Here is a 20,618-nt window from a genome sequence, read left to right as displayed (position 1 = left end):
TCTCTTTGTAGGTGACCCAGCCTTTCTCTTTGGCTGTCCTCAACACTTTTTTCCTTCATTTTGGCCTTAGAGGATCTGATGATTATGTGTCTTGGGATTGATCTTCTCATGGAGTATCTTACTGGGGTCTTCTGGTTTCTTGAATTTGAATGTTGGCCTGTCTTGTTAGGTTGGGGAAGTTCCCCTGGATGATATCCTGAAGTATGTTTTCCAGTTTGGTTCTGTTCTCTCCATCTGTTTCAAGTACCCCAATCAGTTGTAGGTTCAGTCTTTTTACTTAATCCCATAGCTCTTGGAGGTTTTGTTAGTTCCTTTTCATGCCTTTTTTCTTTAATATTGTCTGCCTGTCTTATTTCAGCAAGATAGTCTTCAGGCTCTGCAATTCCTTCCTCTACTTGGTCAATTTGGCTATTGATACTTACGGTCGCATTGTGAAATTCTAGTGTTTTTCAGCTCCATCAGGTCATTTATGTTTTTCTCTAAACCGATTGTTCTGGTTAACAGCTCCTGTAATGTTTGGTCATGGTTCTTAACTTCTTTGCATTGGGTTAGAACATGTTCCTTTAGCTCAGTGAAGTTTGATATTACTCACCTTCTGAAGCCTACTTCTATGAATTCATCCATTTCAGCCTCTGCCCAGTTCTGTGCTCTTGCTGGAGACGTTCAGGAGTTCTTGAAAGACAGGCCTGCAATAATTTGGAGGCAAAGAGGCACTCTGGCTTTTTGAGTTTTCAGTGTTTTTTCATTGATTTTTTCTCATCTTCGTGGGTTTATCTAGCTTTGATCTTTGAGGCTGCCAGCCTTTGGATGGGGTTTTTATGGGGACTTTTTTGTTGATGCTGTTGCTTGTTTTTCTTTTAACAATCATGCCCTCTTCTGTAGGGCTGCTGTGGTTTGCTGGAGGTTTACTCCAGACCCTATTTGTCTGGGTCTCTCCTGCACCTACAGCTGTCACCAGTGAAGGCTGTAGAACAGCAAAGATGGACTGCCCGCGCCTTCCTCTGGGATCTTTGTCCCAGAGGGTCATTGACCTGATACCAGTGGTAACACTCCCGTGTAAGGTGTCTGGTGACCCCTGTTGGGGGTGTCTCACCCCGTCAGAAGGCACAGGATCGAGAACTTGCTTAACAAAGCATTCCGGCTGCCCCTTGGCGAAAGAGGCATTCTGCACTTCGGGTAATCCCACTCATCTGGACTGCCGGATTCCTCAGCGCCAACAGTGGAGAGACTAAGTCGGCTGATCCACAGAGACTGCAGCCACCCTCCTCCCAGGGGCTCAGTCCCAGAGAAATCAGAGTTCTGTCTCTAAACCCCTGGCTGGAGTTGCTGTCAGGGTCTGGCCTAAAGAGGCAGTCTGGCCACGATCTGCCACAGCTGCTGTGCTGCATTGTAGGGAATCCCTCCTGGGTCCAAACCGTTCAATCTCCGTGGCACTGGCAGGGAATAAATGGCAGAGTGGTGCTGCAGTGATGGCTGCTGCCCTTTCCCCCAGAAGCTCAGTCATCTTAGGCAGCAGGCAGCCACGGTGATGATCACCACCCCTCCGCCCAGGAGCTCGGTAGTCTTAGGCAGTCTCCATCAGAGTGGCCGCGAGAACCCGCTGAGCTCTGTGCTTGGGACCTGTGCTTCACCCTGGTGGTGTGAGCTCACAAGGGGGATCTCCTGATCCGTGAATTGCAGAGCCATGGAGAAAGCATGGTTTCCCGGTGGTGATGGTGGTGTGGGGGTGGCATGATCACTCACTGCCTCCCTTGGCTGGGGGTGGAAGCTCCTCTTGCCACATGTGGCTTCCAGAGGGACCATCACACCACCCTGCTTTTCCTCTCTCTCCATGCCTTGCGCCAACTGCCTAGTCAGCCCCAGTGAGAGAATCTGGATATACCTCATTTGCCAGTGCAGGATTCACTCACCATTTTCATTCTTCTCAGTGGGAGCCTCCGACCACAGCTGTTTTCAGTTGGCCATCTTGGTCCCTCCCCCTACAACTTTCTTATGTTCATTTAGTTTGTCCTATTCTCTTCCTCTTGCCCGCTGTGGAATAACTAGTCACTTTACCTTAGGTCAAAAATTACTTTCTTTTCCCCTTATGCTATGGTTTGAATGTGTCCCCCCCAAAATTTATGTGTTGAAAATTTAACCCCCAAATTAATATGTTGATTGGAGGCGGGGGCCTTTGGGAGGTACTTGGGATTAGATAAAGTTATCAGGGTAGGGTCTCCATAATGGAATTGGTAGTTTATAGGATAGGAAGAAAGACCTGAGCTCATACATGTGCTTTTGCCCTCTTACTATGTGATGCCCTCAGCCATGTTATGACACAGCAAGAAGGCCGTCTCCAGATGTCAATACCATGCCTTTGGACTTTCCAGACTCCAAAACCTTGAACTCAACAACCTTTTTTTCTTTATAAATTACCTGGCCTGTGATATTCTGTTGTAACAGATAATGGGCTAAGATAGAAAATTGATACTGAGAAGTGTGGCTGTTGCTATAATAGATACCTGAAAATGTGAAAGTGTCTTTGGAACTGAGTAATGGGCTGAAGTTGGGAGAGTTTGGAGGAGCAGGCTAGAAAAAGCCTGTATTGCCATAAACAGAGAGTTAAGGGTGATCCTAGTGAGGACTCAAAGAGAGAAGACTAGGGAAAGTCGAGAACTTCTTAGAGATTACAAAGTGGTCATGACAAGAATGTTGATAAAAATATGAGAGTAAAGTTCATTTTGACAAGGTCTCAAATGAGGAGCGAAGTATTGGAAATTGAAATTAAGGGCATGCTTATTATAAAATAGCAAAAAATTGGCTGAACTGTGTCTATACCTGTGGGTTTTATGGAAGGAAGAATTTAGGAGTAATAAACTAGGATATCTGGCAGATAAAATATTTAAGCAGCAAAGCATTCAGGCTGCTGTCTGATTACTTTGAGCTGCTTATAGTAAACTAAGAGTGGAAAGATAAGATTAGAAAATAGCTGGGTGTAGTGACTCATGCCTGTAATACTAGCACTTTGGGAGGCCAAGGCAGGAGGATTGCTTGAGCCCAGGAGTTCCAGACCAGCCTAAGCAACACAGTGAGACCCAGTCTCTATTAAAAATAAAATTATAATTAAAAGGGAAGCACAGCAGAAGAATTTGAAAAATTTATAGTCTGGCCATGTGGTAAAGAACGAAAAAACACTTTTTAGCAGAGAAAACCAAGGATGTGAGCAAGCAACTGATTAATAAGGAGAGTAATATGATTAGAATGAAGGCAGAGGCTATTCTTCAGGACAATGGGAGAAAAACTCCGAAGACAGTTCAGAGATCTGTGAGACTGCCTTTCCTATCAAAGGCCTAGATCTCTAGTAGAGCAGAACCTCTGGGTATCTCTGTTCCCTCATTCTGGTGCAGTGCTCCTCAGCCATACTAGCTGTAGCTCAAGTGGTTCCAGGTGCAGCTTGATCCACAGCTCCAGAAGGCACAAGCAGTAAGGCTTGGTGGTGTTCACATGGTGTTAATCTTTTAGGCATGAAGAATGTAAAAGCTCTGAGAGCATAGTTTCCTCTACCTAGATTTTAAAGGATGTCACAGAAAGCCTGGCAGCCCAGACACAGACTTGTTGCATGGGTGGGGTCACTATAGAGAGCTCTTACTAGACTAATGCCCAGGAGAACTGCAAGGTCAGAGCCACTACAGAAAGTCTCCACTGTGGCAGTGACTAGTGGAGCTGTGGGAGTGGGGCTGCTACCGAGACCTGAGAACTAGAGCTACCGGTGTGCAACACCAATCTGGGAGAGTTGCAGGTCACAACACTCTAACCCATGAAAACTTAAGGGTGGACTGAGCCCAGTAAAGCCATAGAGATGGGGCTGCTTGAGGCCCTTGGGGCTCAACCCCCACTCAGTTTATCTAGGAAACAGGACAGGGAGTTAACCAAAATTATTCTGGAGACTTAAGGCTTAATATTGTTTCCCCTGTTGGGTTTTGGAGTTACTTGAGATCAATTACCCCTTTTTTTTCTTGCCTCTTTCCCCTTTTTATAGCAGGAATCTCTATCCTATACCTATCCCAGCATCAGGTTTTTTTTTTTTTGAGATGGAATCTCACTCTGTTGCCCGATGCTGGAGTGCAGTGCCATAATCTCGGCTCACTGCAACCTCCACCTCCTGGGTTCAAGCAATTCTCCTGCCTCAGCCTACCCAGTAGCTGGACTACAGGCATGTGCCACCATGCCCAGCTACTTTTTGCATTTTTAGTAGAAATGGTGTTTCACTATGTTGGCCAGGCTGGTCTTGAACTCCTGACCTCATGATTCACCTGCCTCGGCCTCCCAAATTGCTGGGATTAGAGGCATGAGCCACCATGCCTGGTCAATGCTTCAGTATTTTAACTTTTCTTTTCTTTTCTTTTTGAGACTGAATCTCACTCTGCCATCCAGTCTCGAGTGCAGTGGTGTGATCTTGGCTCACTGCAATCTCTACCTCCCAGGCTTAAGCAATTATTGTGCCTCAGTCCCCTGAGTAGCTGGGATTGCAGGTGTGTACCACCATACCCTGCTAATATTTTTATTTTTATTTATTTATTTATTTATTTATTTATGAGATGGAGTCTAGCTCTGTCACCCAGGCCGGAGTACAGTGGCACAATTTCGGCTCGCTGCAACCTCCACCTCCTGGGTTCAAGCAATTCTCCTGCCTCAGCCTCCCAAGTAACTGGGATTACAGGCACCTGCCACCGTGCCCAGCTAATTTTTATATTTTTAGTAGAGACGGGGTTTCACTGTGTTGGCCAGGCTTGTCTCAAACTCCTAACCTCCTGATCCACCCTCCTTGGCCTCTCAAAGTGCTGAGATTACAAGTGTGAGCTACCGCACCTGGCCAATATTTGTATTTTTAGTAGAGATGGGGTTTCTCCATGTTGGCCAGGCTGGTCTTGAACTCCTGGCCTCAAGTGGTCTGACAGCCTTGGCCTCCCAGAGTACTGGGATTACAGGTGTAAGCCACTGTGCCTAGCCTATTTTAATTTAATTAGAAATTTCCCAGGCATTTAATGAATAACTATTACATAATTTAACTTACCATAACTTTAAAGCTTTTGAGCTACCAAAGAAATTTTTGAAACTATGAAAAGTTTACTTATAAACTTTTATCTCACTTACATTCACCTAATTCCCTTGTTCTTAACAATTATGCTTGAATTGCTCATGAAAATTTTCATAAGACATTAAACAAAACTAGCCATTATTGGGTTAGGTGCAGTGACTCATGCCTGTAATCCCGCACTATGGGTGGCCGAGGCAGGCAGATCACCTGAGACCAGGAGTTGAGACCAGCCTGACCAACATGGTGAAATCCTATCTCTACTAACACATACAAAAATTAGCTGGGTGTGGTGGCACACGCTTTTAAGGGTTAAAGGGTTAAAGCAGGGAGGATTTCTTTATTATGATGGCTAACACTGGCTTGTTTGAGCTGACTATTATTATCTCTCTCCTGATTTCTCTGGAAGGTTAGATAAACAACTTAGTTTCAGTTTGGTGATATGAAACTTTGCCATGAGTGACTCCATTTTAGTTTGGTTTGGCAGGAATCCAGTCCAAATCAATGACCTCCTATAAATTTTATTTAATCCCAAAAGTTTAATGTGAGAATTTAGAACATCAGCGAAAAAAAACCTAGTTATCAAATCTATAAATCAAACACAATCTAGAACATATAGACTTTTCAGTGTAGAAAACAGGATGTGTTGTGTGCTTGCATTTTTAAAGTACATATAGGGTGGGACTTTTGGCTATTGCAAAGTGAAGAGGTTGGCAAATTCTTACCCCCACAAAACTGGGTAACATTATGAAAAACAATTTCAGGGCTATGGAAATCAACCAAAAGGAAGCAAGGAATTAAGACAATTTTAGTCTGAAAAGTTACTGGCCAGGCATGGAGACTCAAGCCTGTAATCCCAGCACTTTGGGAGGTCACGGTGAGTGGATCACTTGAGGTCAGAAGTTCAAGACTAGGCTGGCCAACATGGAAAACCTTGTCTTTACTAAAAATAGAAAAATTAGCCGGGCGTGGTGGTGGGCACCTGTAATCCCAGCTACTTGAAAGGCTAAGGTAGGAGAACTGCTTGAAGCTGGGAGGTGGAGGTTGCAGTGAGCCGAGATGACTCTCTGTGCACTCCAGCCTGGATGACAGAGCAAGACTCCATCTAAAAAAAAAAAAAGAAAGAAAGAAAAAGAAAAGTTACTAAAATTTTATGGAAACCTCTGCCCAATCATTGGCTAACCACTAAACTAAGCTACAGGGACTACTCTTAGGAGGCCAGGCAAAAAATTAAACATAAGACTTATAAACTAAACAGACATTAGTGGCCCCGTGCTGCAGAAGGCAAAGATTCTGCAGATTACATCTGGGAAAGTAAATAAAGACAAAAAGAACTGCTTCAGGAAGAGAAATCAGAGTCCAGAGTTGCTAGAGTATATAATCTAAAATGTCAAATTTTAAGAAGAATTATGAGACATGAAGAAACAGAAAATCTGACCCATACTCAGGGAAATATATATATAAACTATGAGTGGTTCCAGAAGAACCACTCATAGTTTGGACAAAGATTCCAAAACAGCTGTTATAAATATGTTCAAAGAACTAAAGAAAACCATTTAAGAATGAATAAATCAGTGTAATGACAATGGTTCAACAAATTGGTTGATTTTAACAAATTGGTTGATTTAGGATCTCAATTAAAAAGCAAAAATTATTTTTTAAAAAAACCTAGTGGTAATTCTGAGTTGCAATAAATAATAACAAAAATTAAAAATTTACTAGAGGAGGCCACAGAAGAGTCAATGAAATTGAAGCTAAATCATCAAAAATTACTCAGTGTGAAAAACAGAGAGGGAAACATAGAAGAAAAATACACAGTGTCTCAGAGACTGGTGGGATAACATGAAACATACCAACATACATGTAATTGGGATCTCAGAAGGGGACTCCAGAGAAATGACAGAAAAATATTTAATGATATAATGAATGAAAATTCCCCAAATTTGACTTTAAAAAATCATTTCACGGGCTCCAGAAGCTCAAGAAACTCTAAGTAAATACAAAGAATTTCACACCTGGACACATCATGGTCAAACCACTGGAAGGCAAACCAAAGACAAGAGAAAATCTAAAATTAGCAAGAGAAAAACAAATCACCATACACAAGGGAACAATATGATTAATGGTCAACTTCCTGTCTGAAACCATGGAGGCGAAAAGACAGTAGAATGATATATTCAAATTGCTGAAAGTAAAAGAAAAAACTGTCAACCAAGAAATCAAAATCTAGAAAAACTAATCTTTAATAATGAAGGTAAAATATATTCCCAGATAAAGAAAGACTGAGATAATTTGTTGCTAGCTGACCTGTTTACAAAAAATAAAGAAATAAAAAATGCAAGAAATGGTAAATATGTGGATAAATATAAAGAATTATGTAAATACTGAGCTTTTATTATAATTACTTTGAAAATCAACATTCTGTAAAACCATAATTACAACTCAGTTTTAAACTTGTAACACATATGTGTAACATCTCAATACCTATCACATAAAGGAAGGTGGGAATAAAGTTATAGTGGAAAAAGTTTTTATAGTTTACTGGAACTAAGTCAGCATTAACTTGAACTAGATTGTGACAGGGTAAGATGTATATATTCATCTGTGCAGCAACCATTACTAAAATAAAATTTTTAAAACGCTGCTAGGCATGATGGCTTACGTTTGTAATCTCAGCACTTTGGGAGGCCAAGGCAGGTGGATTGCTTGAGCTGGGGAATTTGAGACTAGCCTAGGCAACATGGTGAAACCTCATCTCTATAAAAAACACAAAAATTAGTCAGGTATGGTAATGCCCATTTTCAGTCCCAGTTACTTGGGAGGCTGAGATGGGAGCATAAATTGAGCCCAGGAGGTTGACTCTGTAGTGAGCTGTGATCAGGCCACTACACTCCAGCTTGGGCAACAGAGCAAAGCCCTGCCTCAAAAAAATAAACCTGAAAAAATAAATAAATAGCAAATAAAAATGTTACACAGTATATTTGTTTAACACAAAACAGTAAAAAAGCAACAGAAGAACACAAATCTACAATATATAGGAACTAAATAGAAAAATGATAGATATCCAATCCTATCAAGTACATTAAAAATATTATTATTTCCTAAACATCTAATCAAAAGGTAGAAATTCTCAGGTTGGATACAAAACAAGATTTGATAATATGCTGTCTACAAGAGACAAACTTGAAATTCAAAAATAAATATAGACTGACAAAGCATAGGGAAAGATTTACTATGTAAACAGTAACAGTAAGAGAGCTGGCCTAGCTCTCTTACTGTTACTGTTTACATAGGAAATCTATCAGACAAATAGACTTTAAGACAAGAAATATGCCAGAGATAAGGAGGGATATTTCATAATGTCAAAAATGTCAGTACCTCAGGAAGATATAAGTGTATACACACCTTAAAACAGAGCCCCACAACATATAAGACAAAAATTTGCAGAATTAAAAGAAGAAATTGACAATTCCACAACTATAATTAGGTTTTTCAATACCCAACTTTTGGTAATTGATAGAACGACTGGACAGAAGATGAGTCATGCTGGAAAAAAGCATGATGGAAGATTATGCATGATTTTCTTTCTTCTTTTCTTTACTGGGGTCTCATGTTTCACCATGTTGCCTAGGCTGGCCTTGATTTCCTGGACTCAAGCAATCCTTCCACCTCAGCCTACTGAGTAGCTGAGAGTACAGGCACCCACCACTGGGGCCCAGCTATTGAATACACATTCTTTTTTTTTTTTTTTGAGACAGAGTTCTGGGCTGGAGTGCAATGGCACAATCTTGGCTCAATGCAACCTCCACCTCCTGGGTTCATGCGATTCTCCCACCTCAGCCTCCTGAGTAGCTGAGATTACAAGCACACACCTGGCTAATTTTTATTTGTTTGTATTTAATTACTACCACACCTGGCTAATTTTTATTTTTTTGTATTTCTAGTTGAGACAGGGTTTTACTATGTTGGCCAGACTGGTCTTGAACTCCTGACCTCGTGATCCCCCTGCCTTGGCCTCCCAAAGTGCTGGGATTATAGGCTTGAACCCCCGTGCCCAGCTGAATACACATTCTTTTTAAGTGCACGTGAAGCATTCTCTGGAATAGACCATATGCTAGGCCATTAAACAAATATAAACATATTTGAAATAATTTAAATTATTTAAAGCATGTTTTCTGAAAACAATGGAGTTAAGAAATTTGAGACATCCCTAAATATTTGGAAGTTAAACAATCTATTTCTAAGTAACCCATGCACCAAAAAATAAATTAAAAAGGAAATTAAAAAGCATTAGGAGGCTGGGAGCAGTGTCTCAAGCTTGTAATCCCAACACTTTGGGAGGCTGAGGCAGGAGATTTGCTTAAGACCAGGAGTTCCAGACCAGCCTGGGCAGTATGGTGGGACTCCATTTCTAACCTCCCCCCCAAAAAAAAAAACCTTAAAGTAAACAAAATACAACATGTTAAATTTGTATTGAATATAATATACTTACCACCTATATTATAAAATAAAAAAATTACTAAAATACTATAAATCAACTTTAACTTTGAAAAAAGTGAAAAAAGAAAAAAGGCAATTGAAAAAAGAAAAACAAATGAAACTCTAAGTAGCAGAAGAAAAGAAATAACAAAAATTATAGTAGAAATCAGTAATATAAAAAGAGAAAAACCATATAGAAAATCAATTTAATTCAATGAAAAGCATGAAAATATTTTTAAAGTATAAACCTTTAGCTAGACTGAATAAGAAAAAAAAAAAAAGACACAAATCTTCAAAATCAACAATGATGAGGGGCCATCACTGCTAATTTGAAACAAATTAAAAGGATTTTAGGGGACTATTATGAAAAACACGAATTACCAAAACTAGCTCAAGAAGAGACAGAAATTCTGTATTCATCTATGACAAGTAAAGTAATTGAATTTGCAGCTAAAAGACTTCCAACAAAATTAACTCTAGGCCCAAATGTTTTCATTGGTAAATTCTACCAACATTTAAGGAAGAAATTCTGCAGTCTTTCCCAGAATATAGAAGGAGAAGAAACACATCTCAACTCAATTAATTAGGGTAGTGATACCCTAATACCAAAACTACAAAAAAAAAATCAAATAACAGACCCAAATTCCTCATGAACATAGATGCAGAGATCCTTAACAAAACATTAGCAAGTCAAATTCAGGAATATAAATGAAAAGACAATACATCACAACCTAGAGGGGTTTATCTTGGTAATCTAAATTATGAATAATTTGTCTCTGGATGATGAGATGATGGGCAGTTTTTTTTTTCCTCCAAGTTTTCAATAATGAACATGGTTCATTATTGAGTTCATTATTGAAACCATGTTCTTTAAATAAAGAACATGGTTTTGGTTCTTTAATGAGAATTTAAATATTGCAATTTAAAAGAAATGCAAATAATTTTCTCCTGGTATTTTCTGGAGTAGGTAGCAAGTGGACGAAATGCTGGTTTGGATAAAGGAGAACACATTTCTCACTTTTTACAAAGGAAAAGATGAAATTAAAGACAGCAAATGTAGCAGGATGCCCCCTCATCTGTCCCATGACCAAGGAGGGGGCCAGCAGAGTCCTCGGTGACAAACAGGGGCCTCTTAGGCCCCAACCACCCAGAGGAGCCACCTCATCTGCATGCAGGGACATTTGCATGACGATGTAATCAAGTTTTGTCATTTGCAAGGCACATTATAGCAACTCCTCTTTCAAGGGCAAAGCAGTGACGAAGTCAGCAAAGGGGCTGTGTTTGTGAATGGTATGGCATGTGCAGAAGAAAGAAATTGCTAAGGATTTCTTCATTCCCTGTTCTTAGCTGGGACCTTGGACTTTGTTATAAATAAACATTCACTACAGAACCAAAAGCTGAATGAGACGACTGTCGGGTAATCTCCGCCAACAGGAAACCAGAAGTGGTCTATCTCCAAAATCACCAAAAAGGATATTTTATTTAATTTTCTATTCTATTTCCTATTTTATTTTGCAATTTGAAAAAGAAAACAATGGGTGATATAAATTGAGTAATTTCTTTCCTTGCCAATCTCCCATCTTCCCCAAAATTCTAAGAGCTCTGGTGACACAACTTCTCTCCCTGCTTCAGTCTGGACCACAGTGGGCAGGTTTGGAGACTTAATGTTGGGACAGTTGAGGCAGACCCCACTGAGCTGACGGTGAGAACCCACAGTCACAGGCTTGGGCATCCCCGGGCCTGAGCAATGTGGGATCCCTCCCTCCCTGGGCCCTGTGCACCTCCTCATGTACTTGATGATACCCCAAATTCCTTTAACAAAAAGTATTTACTTACACTAGAGACAGAAAGTCTAAAATGTTAACTGCAGGAGAGGGGAACCATAGGCTGGGGTTCAAACAAATGCAGTGATGGATACAGAGCCAGTTCAGGGAGCAGCCTGCTGAGAGTTCTAGGTGCCTGAAAGGAGGCCTCCCACCTACATGATTCTGCCTGTGTTTGGATGCCATCTTTCATCAGACCTAAAAACTGTGTCTACATTTTTGCCAAAGGATAGGTTACGGTCCCTGGGGACTCTGGGCAGTATAAGCAGTGCCCAGGAATTCTATGAGGTGATCTGGCTGACTTCATACACAAGGTACCAAACTGCAGGGCTCATTCAGTACCTCAAGAGTAGTGAGGTTCCCACTCAAAAGTGGGAAGGTGTCAGGCCTGATGTAGCAGGAGGAACAGTAATGTGAAGGATGTCCCTTGGACAAAAGTCAGAATGAGGCCAGGCATGGTTGACTCACAACTATAATTCCAGCACTTTGGGAGCTGAGGCAAGAGGATTGCTTGAGCTCAAGAGTTCCAGACCAGCCTGGCCAACATAGTGAGACTTTGTCTCTACCAAAAAAATAATTCAGCTGGGTGTAGTGGCTCACGCATGTAATCCCAGCACTTTGGAAGGCTGAGACGAGAGGATTGCTTGAGTCCAGGAGTTTGAGAGCAGCTTGGCCTACATGGTGAGACCCTGTCTTTATAACAAATAAAAACATCCAGGTGTGTTTGTGTGTGCCTATAGTCCTAGTTACTTGGGAGGCTGAGGCAGGAGGATCACTTGAGCCCAAGATCACTTGAGCTACAGTGAGCTGTGAACATGCCACTGCACCCCAACCTCGGTGATAGAGTGAGATGACAGAGCAAGACCCTTTCTCTAAAAAACAAAAATGAAATAAAAAGAAAAGTGAGAAGCCCTGGGTGGGAGGAAGCATGCAGGGAGGCTGAGATCTGCCCTGGGACAGCAGATGACAAGGTACCTACAAGGAGGCTGTGGAAGCCTTGGAGGGCAGGGCCTGGAGTCACTAGTGTGCCTGTGTGTCAACAGTCTCCCTGAGTCCAACTGTTCTGGTGGAGAAGGCCCTGACTCCCTTGAGGCTGCCTGACTTCCTTCTGGCCTCTCCTTGCAAGTCCTAAATATTGATCCTCACCCTCTGTCACCTCAGAATCTGTTTAGCTAGGGTTTTGCCATGGCCAGGACACACATGAGGAATCTGAGATGGCTTAAAAGTCAAATCTTCCTATTCCAGTGCTTGCGTCCCTGTTCACAGAGCCAAGACTGGTCTGCCTGCTTCTCTGCTCTGCCTACATGGCCTTGGTCTTTCACATGTTTCTGTCTTCTGGACTCTGCAAATGCATGTTGCTTTCTTTGCCATGTGAGCCTGGATCTTCAGACACTCATCTAGATTCATTGTCTAAAGGCAATGAATCATGCAACAGTTAAGAAGATAGGCTCTGGTGCCAGGCATTTCTGCTGGATTGCACATGAGCTGTGCAATCATGGGCAAGTTACTTATGCACCTTCTGCCTTAGTTTCCTTCTATGTGAAAGGGGATCATAATACTACCTATTTTCATAAGCTTGTAAGAACTGAAAGAGTAAATATATATAAACAGTTTTTTTTGAGACATGGTTTCACTCTGTTGTCCAGGCTGGAGCACAGTAGCGTGATCATAGCTCACTGTAGCCTTGACCTCCTGGGCTCTGAAGATCCTCCCACCTCAGCCTCCCAGGTGGCTGGGACTACAGGTGTGCACCATGATACCCAGCTAATCTTTGGTGTTTTTTGGAGAGAACGGGGTTTTGCCATGTTACCCAGGCTGGTCTCCAACTCCTGGGCTCAAGTGATCCGCTTACCTTGGCCTCCCAAGGTGCTAGAATTACAGGCAGGAGCCACCATGTCCAGTCCAGGTCAACAGTTGAATAATGGCTGGCATATGGAATAAGGCTTGGCTCTTGTGCATTTATTTATTTATTCAACACATGTTATTGAACACCCCTTGGTACATGCTGCATCAAGTGATGGAGATGCAATGGTGAATACAAAGAAGCACAGATCTTGCCCTCAGGAAGCTTCTAGTCTAAATGAGGGACATTTAGACCTTAATAAATAATTGTATTGCAAATAACAGTACACAGTGCTTAAAGGAGAGGTGCTGTTATAGGACCACCAAGTTCAATTGCCCATTATACAGCAACAGACCAATACACAGAAATGGTGGGAGTTGTAGCAGAGAAACAGTGTAATAATCGTATGGCAGCCAAACAAAGCGGGTGGGAGGGAACCTCAAATCTGCCTCCCCAAGGAGTTTTAAAGGGAATTTTGGTGGGTGAGGGGTTGAGGAGCTAGGGGTTGCTGATTGGTTGAGAAGTGATGGGTAAAGTTATGGGACAAGGAGATAAAGGAAACACAATTCTGTGCTGGGTTGGCACCTTGGGGCTGAGGGTCTTCAGACTCATTGATGCCAAGCATTCTGCTGGAATGCAGGATCTGAAAAATACCCTAAGGGATTATTTGGTAAAAAAAAAAAAAAAAAAAAAAAAAAAGGTCCAGTGTCAGAGATTCTATCTATAGGAACAATGAGGGAGCCAGTGGTCAGCATGCTACGTGATTCTTGGTTTGTGAGCAATGCAGGGAAGTGGGTCAAAGTGCACTAGCACAGCCTGGTCATTACCTAACTGTAACTCTTCCTAGACCCTGGCTTGAAATTCTCGTTAACGCTGTGAGAGTGCTTTTTCAGCATGGTGCTGAGAGAGTGTAGTATTAATAGATCTCACCCAGGGTGAGGTGAAAGGTCTGAGGCCAGACATTCTTTTCCCATCTTCTCACCTGGCATCTTGAAATAACCACTGGCTACCCTCTGGACTCTGGTCCCTGAAAGCAGCCAGTTTACTTCCTGAACTAAACCAGTGCTCTGAGATAGAAGCAGGATATCATATAAACCATCACCACCAAACGGTATACCAGGAAGACACAACTCAGATCTTCCTGGCTCTTCCACCAGCTGTGAGATGTGGGGCAAGGCTCCAGATTCAGCTGGGCCTTTATTAACCAGCCCTGGAGTTAAATCAGCAATCCAGAGGTCTGTCCTAGCCCTGGAGCCCAAGGAGGCCCCTGATGTACGCAGCAAACAGGGTGAATGTTGGTGGACATGTCCTTCTCAGTTACAGAGAGGGTTTCAGAGTCAGCATGCTCAAAATGACAAATTACACCAGAAGTGACAAGGATATTTAAAAAATCCAGTGAGCCCATTAGATAATTAAGACGTTCAGACTCTCAACCTATTTTAAGGATTTTTTTAAAGACAGGATTTGCACTGCAGCCCACCCTGGAGTGCAGTGGCACGATCCCTGCTCACTGCAGCCTTGCCCTCCCAGATTCAAGCAGTCCTCGCACCTCAGCCCCCTGAGTAGCTGGGACTACAGGTGTGTGCCACCATGCCTGGCTAATTTTTTATTTTTCGTAGAGGCAGGATCTCACTATATTGCTCAGGCTGGTCTTCAACTCCCAGGCTCAAGTGATCCCCCTGCCTCGAACTCCCAAAGTGCTGGGATTACAGGCTGAGCCACCACACTCAGCCAGGATATGTTTAAGGCAGAAAAAATGATAAATATGTGACCAGTGGGCATGGACTTGTTAATTCTTTTAACCCAAGTTAGGGCTACTCTCTGGGTGATACACCAAACCTGGGCTGGCTTCTGTCCCAAAGTGGACTTTGATGCCTCACCTCTCAATGTGCTGGTCTCTGGGCCGGCAGTATCACCATCTCCCGGGAGCTTGTTAGAAATGCAGAATCTCGGCTGGGCACGTTGGCTCATGCCTGTAATTCCAGCACTTTGGGAGGCCGAGGTGGGTAGATTACCTGAGGTCAAGAGTTTGAGGCCAGCCTGGCTAACATGGTGAAACACCATCTCTACTAAAAATACAAAAATTAGCCAGGCATGGTGGTGCTGGTGCTTGTAATCACAGCTAATCGGGAGGCTAAGGCTAGAGAACTGCTTGAACCCAGGAGGTGGAGGTTGCAGTGAGCTGAGATCATGCCATTGCACTCCAGCCTGGGCGACAGAGCAAGACTCTGTCTCAAAAAAAGAAAAAGAAATAGAAATATAGAATCTCAGGCTCTCGCTCAGACCTACCACACTAGAATCTGCATGTGAACAAGCTCCCCAGATGAGTGGTGTGCGTATCAGTGTTTGAGAAGCGCTGGCCTGAGGGGTGTTGGGAGGCTGCCCACCCTCAGGCACACTTTGAATATGGCACCTGAATCTGCATTGTACCAACTCAAAAGACCCAACAAGTCATCCCCCTCTGAGTCTTCCGTTAACATAAATATCCTAAACTGAGGGTGGAAAGTGGGTGTCTGAATGTTCCTGGTTTAGCAGTATGAAAATTCTCCAGCAATGAAGAATATCTAATTTGCACTCCTAAATGGCACAAAGCCTGTTTCCTTTATGCCTTTGTCTTTGCTTCATCAAATGTACCCACCGTGGTCCATATCCGAGACCAGTCAGCTCTGTGCACCAACCGAGTTAAGGCCTGCCTCGCCTCCTCCAGCCAACCAGCAAGTGTGGGTGTCGTGCTGGGTGCCAGGGATGGAGATGGACAGCATATGATCCCTGACCTTGAGGGTGCCTTTGTTTTGCTTTAAGTTCTGGAATTTCATAGACTTGAATGAAACTCAGAGTCAAGTTTAACTGAAACTGCTGAACGTCCCCAAGCTTCTTGCAGAAACTCCCAAAGCATAGACTTTGCCCATGGTTCTGAGTCAAAGCCATAATCCAGCCAGGTCTTACCTTCATTGAATCAAAGAGAATGTTTGAAGTTATAGTTTTCACTTCCTATTCTGATGGTAGAGAGGATGGTAGGAAGGATGAGGGGGTGAGTTCTTTGTCCTGTGGATTTCTGATTTTTTAAAAAATTATTTCATTTTTTATAGAGACGGGGTCTCCCTTTGTTGCCCAAGCTAGTCTTGAACTCTTGGGCACAAGTGATCCTCCCACCTTGGCATCCCAAAGTGCTGGGGTTACAGGCACCAGCCACTGCACCTGGCCTGCTTTGTTTGTTTGTTTTTGAGTCAGTGTCTTGTCCTATCGCCTAGGCTGTGGTGCAGTCATGGGTCCCTGCAGCCTCTATCTCCTGAGCTCAAGTAGTCCTCCCGTCTCAGCCTCCCAGGAAGCTAGGACTACAGGCAAGCACCATCATGCCTGGCTAATTTTTTATTTCTCTTTGTTTATTTATTTTTGGTAGAGATGGGGTCTCCCTATGTTGCCCAGGCCAGTCTCAAACTCCTGGACTCAAGTGATCCTCCTACTTCGGCCTTCCAAAGTGCTGGCATTGTATGTGTGAGCCACTGTGCATGGCTGGATTTTTAATTCTTAATCTTGGCTGTACGCAGGAAACTAAAAATGTTTATGCCTAAACTGCAACCCAGGTCAGTGCAAGAACATTTGGATAACAAAAAAGCTGACCGTTCCAAGTGCTTTTCATTTCGTTGAATCTCCACAGCAACTCTATGGAGTAGACACTTATTATCTTCATGTTTGGATGAGGACTGTGGGGCTCTGGGGAGTTAAGTGACTCATCAAAGATCCCTCAGTCTATGAGAGGTAGAGCCAGGCAGTCTATCAGATTCTGCACTAGACTATTATGCTAAAGTGCTTCAAATTGGCCCCCAAGTGTCCTTACACATCTCCACAGATGATCCTAATGTCCATCGAGGGTTAAGCGCCTCTGCTACAGACTCAGCAGGAACTTGACCTGCTCTTGATTCCGGTCTCATTGAATCTATGCTCCCCAAGATAGGAGGCGGGTGCCAGGCCTGGGGTGGGGGTGGCACCTCAATTGTGCAGCCTTGAATCAGAGCAATGCCCCTGGTTTTGTTCCTGCTGTCTAGCTTCAGGTGCTCACATCTCAGTGGTGGCAAACCATTCCAAAGTCATTTTGCCCCAGCCCGATCTCTTTTCCCACCTTCTTATCCTCTCCATCTTCTTTCCATCTCAATCCCTGCCTTTAATGTCATCCATCTAAATAGTTTCACAGTTGTTTATTGCCCAATGGATTGGGTCTGGGTTCTTTCATTAGGCTGTCAAGGCCCTCCACATCCTCAGCCGGCCCTGGCTTTGTTTCCCTAAACCGACCTCTGTTCTAGTCTTTGTTTCCCTGAACTGACCTCTGCTCTAGTCTTTGTTTTTCTAAACTGACCTCTGCTCTACTCTATTTCCTTAAGTGGACCTCTGCTTTCAGCCCCTCTGTTTGCTTGGGCCCTACCCAGGCCCCACCTTCTCCCTGCTCCCCACTTCCAGCCCACACGGAGTTCTCCAACCTCTCACTTAACACTTTGTCAACCCCACAAGCCTTTGACTAACTATTCTGCAGTGCCTTCTGATTGTTTCAGAGACATCAGTCTATCTTACCAACACCTCCAAGGACAGGGATTATAATAAATAGTTCCTGTGTTTTCCCTGCAGCATGAAACACTAAGCTAAACACATCACAAATCTGCAATAAATGCTTGCAGAATTAGACTTATGGACATACTTAGAAGTCAGGTTGATTTAACCTTTTCCCTGGAGGTGACTGAGAAATATGGCATGGGGGATGGTCTTTGAGTGGGTTGGGACAGTGTCACAATTGAAGCAGTGACATGGGAATGTTAGTGTGTGAGGACTGGGCAGGCTAGATGCTGGAGAGGACGTAGGCTGGAGAGGACATAGGAGACAAGGAGGTCTGGATTGCAGGGTGCAGTGAGATTGATATGCAAGGGCTATCTATTGTGTATTGGTTATCTAGTGCTGTGTAACAAATAACCTCCAACCTTCGTGGCTTAAAATAACAAGTGTTTATTATCTCATAATTTCTGTGGATCATGAATTTGAGAACAGCTGTTCCCCTGGTTGGCAGCGCAGAGGTGGCACAATTCCTGGAGTTACTGTAGAAGACATGAATCAGCAGGAGTTCATCAGCACTCTAGTAGCCTTCCTCATAAAGTCTGGGAAGCTGAAAGTCCCTGAATGGGTGGACATCACCAAACTGGCCAAGCACAAAGAGCTTACTCTCTGAGATCAGAGATGAGAACTAGTTCTACACATGAGCTGCTTCCACAATGTGGCACCTGTACCACCAAGGTGGTGCTGGGCTTGGCTCCATGACCAAATCTATGGAGGATGTCAGAGAAATGGTGTCATGCCCAGCCATGTCAGCTGAGATTCCAAGAGTGTGGCCCACTGAATCCTTCAAGCCCTGGAGGGACTGAAAATGGTGGAAAAGGACCAAGATGGGGGCCACAAACTGACACCTCGGGATCAGAAAGATCTGGACGGAATTGCTGGATAGGTGGCAGCTGCCAACAAGAAGCATTAGAACAAGTTATCCTGGGTTAATAAATTGCCTCATTCATTAAAGAAAAAAAAGAATTTGAGAGCAGCTTAGTTGGATGGTTGCAGGGTGTCTCAGGAGGCTGATGTCTTTTGGGGCTTGAGTTATCTGAAGCCTTGACTGGGGCTGAAGAATCTGCTTCCAAGCCCACTCACATGCATGGCTGTTGGCAGGAGGCCTCAGTTCCTTGCCTTGTGGTTGTTTATAACATAGCAGCTTACTTCCCCCAGAGCGAGTAACCTGAGAGAGGGAGAGAGAGGGCAGGGCAGGGGAACATGAGGTCTCTGATGACTTAGCCTTGGGAGTGACAACCATCACTTCTACTGTGTTCTGATGGCCACACAGACAAACCCTGAGACAATGTGGAAAGAGACTACTCAAGGGCATGGATACCAAGAGGGAAGCTCATTAGGGGCTATTTTCAAGGTTGTTTCCACTGGGAAACATAAGGCCCCAGCTCAAACCCACTGGAGGGATGGAAGAGGAGGAGGAAGAGACTCAAAGGACTCCAGCCTGGAGCCTGGAACTTGAGGGTCTCCTCTTCAAAAAGGCTTTTCCTGACTACTCTGGCCAAACACTGCCCACCACCCTCGCGACATTCTCAAGTTATCCTATATACTTTCTTCTTTGCACTTTTCACTCTCTGAAATTGCCTTTCTTGAAGATTTGTTGTATCTTTTCCATTAGGAAATAAACTCCTCATGAGCTGGGAGCTTGCCTTGTTCATGCCGTGTCCCCAGTACCTAATATGGTGCATGACACGTAATGGGTATCAGTACATATATATCCAGTGAACTAATGAATGAAACCTAGAGTGGGAGTTTGCACTTTGTGCAAAGATGGGGCGAGTGGGGCTGAAATCCAGCGAGAGCTCTGCATTGAAGTCTCGTCCTGGGGCAAAGCCTTCCTCCACTGAATACCTTAGTCATCTCAGCTGGGTCTGCCTCAATCCTACAAAAGGGCCATATGTGCTAGCAGAGGTAGGGGGCTCCTGCCAAAATGCTGGGGTGGAGGCTGCAGTCCATAGTGCTATCCCAGAGATTTTTTTATTCTTATTTTTTATTTTTAGAGACAGGGTCTTGGGGTCACCCAAGCAGTGATCGTAGCTCGCTGCACCCTTGAACTCCTAGACTCAAGAGATCCTCCTGCCTCAGCCTCCCCAGTAGCTGGGACTAAAGGTGCATGCCATGCACCAGGCTCAGAGATCTTTCTGAAGCTCACTCTACTCTTCCTCTGGTTCTTTAGCCCTTTCCTTCCTGTTTGAGGCTCCCTTAGGCTATAAAAGTCACTCTGTAGCCTCTCCTGTAGAGTAAATAAACCATTCTCTTGAGGTCCTTTTCTGCCTCAACCATTTCGCCTTCTGGGTGGCTTTATGAGCTTGACTTAACAGGAAGTTCACCTTCTGGCTTCTGTTTGTTAAACAGCATTATCTGGACTGACAGCCCTGGCTTTGCTGAGCCTAGAACCCAGGGGAAGAAGTGGACACTCTAGTTTGGGTTTGGCCCTTAAAGCAGAAGGAATGCTGATCAACACAGGACCTACTTCTTCCCATAGCAGCCACACACAGTCGTGACCATTTCTTACCTTTCTCTAGTGGTTTATGGTTGTAAACAGCTTTCCCTTACTTACAGTTCTCAACAGGAAACTTATTACCATGAGCTAAAAAACATTTACTGAGCACCTGTTGCATGCGGAGGGTGCTGTGATAGGGAATATAGTTGTGACAAGAGAGATATAAGTTATTTGTTTCCCAAATTTACTGTTAGGTAAGAAATGTGAAGTGCAGAACACTGGGTGTGCTAAGTTTCTATTTGCATAAAAAAGGTATTATACAAGGAAACATGCTTCCGCCTGGCCAACAGAAAGCTGGCT

At 43.5% G+C, this 20,618-nt stretch overlaps 1 pseudogene; it reads left to right on the top strand.

The window, feature by feature from the left end:
- The first annotated feature begins 10,536 nt into the window (after positions 1-10,536).
- LOC100398687 (uncharacterized) lies at positions 10,537-19,351 on the top strand (annotated as a pseudogene).
- Positions 19,352-20,618: the final 1,267 nt, after the last annotated feature.

This window comes from Callithrix jacchus, chromosome 4 (genome assembly GCF_049354715.1).
Source record: "Callithrix jacchus isolate 240 chromosome 4, calJac240_pri, whole genome shotgun sequence".
NCBI lineage: Eukaryota > Metazoa > Chordata > Mammalia > Primates > Cebidae > Callithrix > Callithrix jacchus.
Note: the sequence above shows the minus strand (reverse complement) of the source record. Positions and strands in the feature narration are given on the sequence as shown.